General features: G+C 41.9%; 1 pseudogene; it reads left to right on the top strand.

Annotated features, from left to right (window-relative positions):
- The first annotated feature begins 3,355 nt into the window (after window positions 1–3,355).
- LOC114460596 (protein canopy 4-like) lies at window positions 3,356–8,660 on the top strand (annotated as a pseudogene).
- The last annotated feature ends 377 nt before the right edge of the window (window positions 8,661–9,037 follow it).

The following is a 9,037-nucleotide window of genomic DNA, read 5'->3' as shown; positions in this document are numbered from 1 at the left end:
AGCAGAGGCCCCATCAGCGGCCCTAGAAGAGGCCCCATCAGCTACCCCAGCAGCGGCCCCAGCAGCGGCCGCATCAGCGGCCCTAGCAGCAGCCCCAGCAGCCTTTTTAGTGGCCCCAGCAGCGGCCTCAGCAGCGGCCCTAGCAGCGGCCTCAGCAGCAGCCCTAGCAGCAGCCCCAGCAGCGGCCTCAGCAGCAGCCCTAGCAGCAGCCCCAGCAGTGACCCAAGCAGCGGCTCTAGCAGAGGCCCCATCAGCAGCCCCATCAGTTGCCTAGCGGCCTCTTTAGTGGCCCTAGCAGCCTCAGCAGCGGCCTCAGCAGCGACCATAGCAGCGGCCCTAGCAGTGTGCCCTTCAGCAGCCCCAGCAGCGGCTACATCAGCGGCCCTAACAGTGCCCCCGGCAGTGGCTTCAGCAGCAGCCCCATCAGTTGCCCCAGCAGCGGCCTCAGCAGCGACCTTAGCAGCGGCCCCAGCAGCGGCCGCATCAAAGCTGGGGCCCCCATCAGCTACCCTAGCAGCTGCCCCAGCAGCGGCTTCAGCAGCAGCCCCATCAGTTGCCCCAGCAGCGGCCCCAGCAGCGGCTTCAGCAGCAGCCCCATCAGTTGTCCCAGCAGCGGCCTCAGCAGCGACCTTAGCAGCGGCCCTCGCAGTGTCCCCTTCAGTAGCCCCAGCAGCGCCCCCAGCAGCGGCCCAAGCAGTGCCCCCATCAGCTACCCAGCAGCAGCCCCTTCAGCGGCCCTAGCAGCGGTCCTATAGCAGCCCTAACAATGCCCCCAGCAGCGGCCCCATCAGCTGACCCAGCAGCGCCCCCAGCAGTGGCCCAAGCAGCGACCCTAGCAGCGGCCGCATCAGCGGCCCCAGCAGCGACTTAAGCAGCGGCCTCAGCAGCTACCCTAGCAGCTGCCCCAGCAGCGGCTTCAGCAGCAGCCCGAGCAGAGGCCCCATAAGCAACCCCAACAGCAGCCCCTTCAGCGGCCCGAGCAGCACCCCCAGCAGCGGCCCCAGCAGTGCGCCCTTCAGCGGCCCTATTGCGGCCCTAACAGTGCCCCCAGCAGCGGCTTCAGCAGCAGCCCCATCAGCATCCCCAGCAACAAACTCAGCAGCGGCCCGAGCAGCACCCCCAGCAGTGTCCCCTTCAGCGGCCCCTTTAGTGGCCCTAGCGGCCTCAGCAGCGGCCCCAGCAGCAAACTCAGCAGCGGCTCTAGCAGCAGCCCCAGCAGCGGCCTCATCAACAAATGAAGCAGAGGCCCTAGCAGAGGCCTCGGCAGTGGCCCCATCAGTTACCCTGCAGCGGCCCCATCAGTTGCCCCAGCAGCGGCCTCAGCAGCAACCTTAGCAGCGGCCCTAGCAGTGTCCCCTTCAGCAGCCCCAGCAGCGGCTTCATCAGCGGCCCCAGCAGTGGCTTCAGCAGCAGCCCCATCAGCGGCCCCATCAGCTACCCAGCAGCAGCCGCTTCAGCGGCCCTAGCAGCGGTCCTATAGCGGCCCTAACAATGCCCCCAGCAGCGGCTTCAGCAGCTGCCCCATCAGCGGCCCCATCAGCTACCCCAGCAGCGGCCCCATCAGTGGCCTCAGCAGCGGCCCAAGCAGCGGCCCTAGCAGAGGCCCCATAAGCTACCCCAGCAGCAGCCCCTTCAGCGGCCCCAGCAGCGCCCACAGCAGCAGCCCTAGCAGAGGCCCCATAAGCTCCCCCAGCAGTGGTCCCATCAGCGGCCCTAGCAGCAGCCTCATCAGCGGCCCTAGCAGCGCCCCTAGCAGAGGCCCAAGCAGAGGCCCTAGCAGAGGCCCCATAAGCCCCCCCCAGCAGTGGTCCCATCAGCGGCCCTAGCAGCTCAAGTATTATGTTGAGGGCTGTGAAATGTACAGGATATATACAGAAAGCACACAGACCACCCATACCAAAAACTGACGCGCTCGGTGGAGCTTTAGGTGTAAACACATTTTGGCCTCTAACTTTCACATTTTAAATCACACCTTCATAAACTTTATATCCACGGGTTCACCACAAATGGCACGTTGGCCTGTGTCCTGATGCTCGCCCCCAGTCCGTCATCTTTCGTGATGTACTTCCATGGGCTCCGCAAAACCTGGGTACCGAGGCTTGGCCCCCTTTTATAACTGCTTGCAGTTCTAGTTTTCATCATCCCCTCCCACAAAGTGGAAAGGCAGATATAGGTTTGAAAAAAATGGCCATAACGACCACTAGGGGAGGTTGCTGAGGTGGATCCACATCCTAAAATAATCAGTAGTGTTCATGTTATCTATGTACCAAGTTTCATGCTTTTAACCCAAAGTGCACGATTCTACCAACAATTCTTCCTTAACTGCCCACTACTGGTACTGATCCAGGATCTGTGGTGGAGAACATGACCTGACTTTAATCAATAAGTTCAGGGATATTTTGTTTTCTGTTTTATTCACACAAATGACTCAGCAGAAACATATTTTATATAAAAGGGGGAATTATTATTCATAGTTTGTTGTTCATAGATAGAAATACAATCACCTTTTTCATGTCTTATGAAGAGGTTTTTAGAGCAGATTGTTTTAAATTGCTTTAAACTTTAAAATCAGGGTTTACATTAGTTTCGACGGAGGCTCTAAATCAGGAAATTACGACAACAAAACAACGACAAAAATGCAGTGGGGTGGAGGGAGGGAGGGAGGGAGGCTCTATATCAGGAAACGACGACGAGACGACGAAGTTAATCAATTTTTTTAAAAAAATAAAAATTGAGGTAATCGATTGCTCAAATTTTTTGAGTTCTAGTAACTTATTTGGTTTTACAGTGATATAGGGCCCATTACATTTTTGGCTAAATTGGCTCCCATATTTTCCTAACTTCGACCGTAGTCTGACTGTAATCTTTTCCATGGTGCATAAACTGTAGGGTTAGGTTTATTACGTTTTTCCTTTAAAAGTCAAGGAAGTTAAGTTTCTCTGTGTTGTTTTAGATGAAAAATTAAATTGGAAAGCTCATATTGATTATGTACAAAGAAAGGTCAGCAAAAGTATTGTCATTTTATATAAAGTTAGAGATGTGTTTGATTGCAGCTTGTTGAGGAGGATTTATTCCTTGATGATTCTCTCATATTTCAGTTATTGTACTGAAGTCTGGTGTAACACATATATCATTACCACATTAGAATCATCAGTAAGAAAGGTCACAGAGAGCACACCAATCATATATTTATGGATAATAAACTACTTAAATTTAAGGATCTTGTCGAATTAAGAATTCTGATTATTATGTGGAAAGCTAAACAACAAATAAATAAAATTCTAGACAATGTTGCACATGACGTTTGCCATAGAAGAAAATATAACTTCTGGAATATGTTTGTATGGACATCATTGAAACAGAAATCTGTCTGTTTATGGAGTTAAACTGTGGGATTTAAACGTTGTATAAGTTTTTACAAATTTAAGAAAATGTACAAAGACAAAATTCTGAGAGGTTATGAAAAAAAATTGGAAACACATGAATATAACTGTAGAACTGTAAGAGAAATGATGGTGTTTTTGTTATGATTTGTGACCTGGTGATGAGTTAAGGTGGAATGTTGTGGAATCTAATTGATTTCATTTTTAAGTTTTTATTAGGAACAGATAATACAAGATTTAATTTTCCTCTGTTTCTTTTTGTTCATGTATGGAAAACTGAATTTCTCCATGGGGATGAAAAAACATATATTACAAAAAAAAAAAAACTGTTTTAATCTTTAAATTGAATGTAAGAATGTGTGTCTTTGTGTGTTAACCCTGAGGTGGACTGGCGACCTATGAGTGGTGTACCTTTAAAGACTTTTTAAAACTTATTAAAATAATGCAATGGGCTCTGGCGCCCTCGTGTGGCCTGGAATAGCAAAAGCATAGATAGTTGAAAGATTTTTAATTCATATGTGGGAATTTTCATTTTAAAAAAATGTACTTTACAAATTAAAGTAGAATATAGAAAACTAAAAACACTTATTAAATTAATGAGTTAGACTAACAAAACACTAAAACATTAAAATAAACACCTAAATAATATTAAAATTATGTGAAAACAAAAATGGCCTCAATTCCTGATGAAAAACGGAGTAAATTAAAAACAAATAAAATGACAGCAATAATATTCCATTATTATCATATATTTATAAAATATTAATATAATTACTGAAAATATAACATCAAACCTGGAGTTAATAACAGGTGTTACAGGCACGGCCTGTCTCTTTAAGAGAGGTGTTGCATTGTGGGAGGTGGCGGCATAACCGGGTTGTTTACGTGTGGGTAATGTAGTGTTTCCGGTCAGTCCGGGTGTAGATGTTCTCCGTGTGTGCTCTCTCTGTAAAGTTATCATGCAGCGTGTTCATGACCATAAAGAGAGGATTTAAGTACATCATACCCTCAGATACCTGCCTGGGTTAGGGTTAAAAATACATAACCCAAAAACAATGCCAAATAAAAACTTTTGGAGAACAAGACAATGAAAGTAATGTAAAACACAAAAAAATAAATAAATCAAAAAACAACAAAATGAGGGGAAAAAACAATAAATACACCGTCAAAAGCTAAAAGAACAACAAAAGTAAAACAGGGAATAGTAAACAACTCAAAAACAAGTATAAGCGTAGATATGTACCGGTATGTGTGTTTTATATGTGTAAGTTTAAGTTAAATCCTGTTGAACATCCTCTCTCGCTCCCTGTTCTGATCGATGCTCGACTAGCCATGCCTGTAACGTTTCACTGCGCATGCTCCGATCATGCCGATGTGTCTTCCAGACCTTCCTGACGTCACCCAGAGTTTAGGATGAAATAATGAGTGTAAATAATGAAGCTTTTTATGGTTTTACAGCTGTTTGGTCTTTATAGTGGAGTCAGTGTGGAGGAAGGAGATAGACTTATCAACAAATGTAAAGGTAGGATTATTTTAATCAGGCTCTACTACTGTGTATCAACAGAGAGTAATGAGTCATTACGTGTTTATAACGTGTAATAATCATAGATTTTTCCAAACAGAATGATAAAAATCTATTTATACTGATGAAGCAACAGGGAATGCACTCACCTCTGGAGGTGTGCTATGGTATCTGCCACTAAGATGTTGATAGTAAATATAATATTTCTTTTTTTCTTCTTCTTGTTATTAATTGTAAAATGAATGAATCTGTGATAACCACATTTATTTATTTATTTAAATAATATCCAGTGTTATCCAGGAAGTTCTATTATTATTCGCATCTTAAAAATTTAAATCCTTGTTTTAATCAGAAATAAAAATGCATTAAAAAGTGACCACAAAACGGTGGAAAAGGTGGTAAAATGGGATTTTAAAAAAACACAGAAAATTGTTAAAAGTTGCAAATTAGAGAAAAAGAAAAGAAAAAAAAAAAAGAAAAGAAGGGGAAAAAGAGGGGGGGAGGGGTTGCAAATTAAAGTGACCAAAAACGGACGGAAAAAGTGGTTAAAAAAAAAATAATAATACATGACTCAATTGTCAATATTGGAACAATGAGTTTAAACTGGCAAATAATAGGCATGAAATATGGTGAAAAGAGGTTAAAAGTGACAATAATGGGTCAACATATGCAACATTAGGTGGAAAAAGTGGTGGAAAGGGTTTATAAGTGCTGAAAATGTCTTCAGCGTGGAAAAAATGTGCAGAAAAGGTAATAAAAATTTGTTGAAGAAGTGACAGAAATGTAGCAAAAAATGCACTAAAAGGAGCAAAAAATATGGCAAGAAATAGTGATGAGAATAGGTTAAAATATGGCAAGTTTGGTGCAGTTGCAGAATGCCCTTATTGTGGCAATTAAAAATAGAAATAAAGTGTAACCTTTTAAAAAAGAAACATTTTGGCTTTTCTTCTAATCTCATAAAAGTAAAGTTTGCAATCACAAATGTTATTTTAGAACAGTAATGATAAAGCTATTTATTAATAAAGTTCAAAGAAAAAAGAGCAGCTGTTAATGGATCTTCTTCATCCTCTAGTGTGTAAGTTCTTGACGGTGGAGATGCAGGAGGCGCTGGAGAGGACAGGTCGGTCCAAGGAGGTGCTGGAGTTGGGGGAGGTGCTGGACACGGGCAAGAGTAGACGCAATATTAAATAGTACACGTTGTAAGAACAACACACTCATCAACCATAATTATCCTTAAATAGCTTTAGAATGCTTAGGATTTTAAAGCATTGCATCGTGGGTAGTTGATGATCTGTGTGTTGATGTTTAGGGAGACCCGTTTGACTGAGGCCGTGGACAACATCTGTGAACGCATCCTGCAGTACAGCGTTCACGCATAGAGGCCTGGAAGTCTACGCTACGCCAAGGTCAGTCCACTGCCTCATTGTTATCTTTAAACCATCCTCCACTGGTTTTACAAGTTTGGCCTAAAACCTTTGAAATGTAATTATTAGAAGATCTATGCCTAACCAAACATTATTTGTTTAATTATTGTTTTTTTATTTGGCTTTCATAAATAATTATGCATATTTACAGATATTGTACATGATATGAGTGATAACACGTGTTGTAAAGGCTATTTTATACTTGTTCGTTGGTGTACCATGGGCACTAAAAGTCTGGGAACCACTGATCTACACAACTAAAAAATACAAACATGTAGAGGCAGCTCAGTGGGAGCACTAAACAGAAACTAAAAAGGAGAAGGAGATCAGAAACACAGAACATATAAAGAAGCATAAACTGAATATAGTTCATTTTTTCACTACAGTGTATTTTGCCAGATCAGCATTTCTTTGAGAGAAATTGTCAGGTTTCCAGATGTTTATGTTTTGCCAGATTAAACTGATGCTGATGTGTTTTATTTTCATAGCATCATATGTGAGTGAGGGGCTTTGATAAGATGACATAGTGGTACATTTGTATTTCTATGAGCATTTGCACATCTGTACGTCATAATGCACATGATGACAGTTAGATATTGGTGTAGTGAGTAAATGTATGGTATATTACTGGAATTTATTTATTCTTTTGCCATAGTATAGTAATCCTGGGGTCGTGATGATGGGGCCCTTGAATATTGTTGGCCAGGGGTCAAGCGGTGTTATCTGGCCCTGCCGTGAGGGAAAGGATGTTTATTTATGTGGAAATGTTCTTCTCACTCTCATCCTTGTCTGTGTCAAACACCGTCTAACCTGGTAAAAAACTACACAAATCATCACTGACTCCTAAATCAGAGACACCAGTGCCTGTTTAACTTTAATGTTCTATAAAGCTCTGTTTGTTTGTAGTGCTAACTGTGCTCTGTGAAAACATGACTCAGCTTTAATCAGCTTCACCTGCTCAGTGTTTAAACATCTCATCAGAGCTACAGAACATCTGGATAAAGTGTTTCTGTTGTTGTGGATTAGACCCATCAATACCAGTGATTGGTAGAGTATGAAACATCATAGATTATTGATAACTTCTGATACTGTAAAATATTAGCCTCTAGTGGTGAAAAAACACTTCTTACACGTGATGTTGCACATTTAGCTTTGTTTAAATCATTACGTTCTGTAATGATGTCATCAGGATCATTTAAATGAGGTTAATTTAATGAAGTTGATCAAAACTTAATCAATAAACCTGATCAGAGTCAGTAAATCATTGATCCTGAGGGTAAATATAGTGACATTAATGCTGTTCTCATACATCTTTATATGACATGAATAATTAAAAAGGAACAGTCAGAATAATCCATGTCACTACAACTTATATCTACCTTTTAATTATTTATTTCACTCATTATTTTAAACATAGATTTTTGTTTAATTATAGTTTTCTTTTTTATTAGTATTTATTTTGTTCCTCCTCACAGTACAACTTATATCTTCCTTTTAATTGTATCTTTCTTTTTTTTTCATATCATTTTTGTTTAATTATGGGTTTTTTATTTTCTTATGGTCCATGTGGGCTCCCCATGTTTGGTGACCCCTGATTTAGAGAAACTAAAAGCAGCATGAGTTGGCATTTTTTGAAAAAGCTGCTAAAGGATCTAAAAAGCAGGCTGAATGCTTCACTCCAATAGGATGTTTACAGGCAGTGGGGCCGTGTGACATCATCAATCACCTGATTTCAAGAGGGTGGAACACAGGTTCTTAAATGGTAAAATAGTCCCATTTTTAAAAGTTAGTAAAATAAATTTGGTGCATAATAATAAGTTTTGTTTGGTATAGATCTTCTAATAGTTTATTTCAATCATTTTAGACCAAACTTGGTAAAAAAAAAAAGTGGACGATCCCTTTAAAGCTGATCACGTGACCCAAGCAGGAAGTCAGTGTTTTTGTTAGTGTGACTACAGGGAACCAGTCAGACCATGACCACACTAAAAAACCTGGTGGGTAATAAGTGAAAGTGGACCTGGGAATGCCGTACGAGCTGTGGGACGAACCGTCTGCAGAGGTCACCGACATGAAGAAACAGGTGGACCTGATCATTTAACACTTTTAGACGACATTTATTTGTTTTTGTTAAAAGTTAAATCAACACAAGAGTCATTCATAATAGGTAATAGTTTAGTGTTTTAAATAACGTGTTTACTAATGCAGTTGTGTGGGTGTGTGTTCAGTGTGAGACCATGCTGGAGCAGTACGAGGACGTAGTGGAGGACTGGTACTTTCCATCACCAGGACCAGAGGCTGGAGAACTCCTGTTGGAGGAAGAGCAAATCCTGAAGATGTCAGAGCAAGTGAGAAATATAAAGAAAGAGCAGACAATGCAGAGTGGAATCAAAAAGTACCTTATTTGAGAGTTAAACTTACCAAGTCTCCTGAGTGCAGCAGGTCCTGATTAGAACCACAAGGAGATGCTAAATGTACCAACTTAAAAAAAAAGACAGAAAAACCCTTGAGATTCCAGGGGTTCTCACCGAGACACTGGGAAGTGTCGCCAGATATTTTCTGAACAATTTGAGCCATTTTTGCTCATATTTTTACACTTTTTTTCTGCAACTACACCAAACTTCCATAGTTTAACCCGTTTTCATCACTTTTCTTGCCATAGTTTGCTTCTTTTAATGCATTTTCTACATTGCTCCCATTTCCTGACACTT

Source organism: Gouania willdenowi, unplaced genomic scaffold, assembly GCF_900634775.1.
Source record: "Gouania willdenowi unplaced genomic scaffold, fGouWil2.1 scaffold_54_arrow_ctg1, whole genome shotgun sequence".
In the NCBI taxonomy this organism is placed as follows: domain Eukaryota; kingdom Metazoa; phylum Chordata; class Actinopteri; order Blenniiformes; family Gobiesocidae; genus Gouania; species Gouania willdenowi.
Note: the sequence above shows the minus strand (reverse complement) of the source record. Positions and strands in the feature narration are given on the sequence as shown.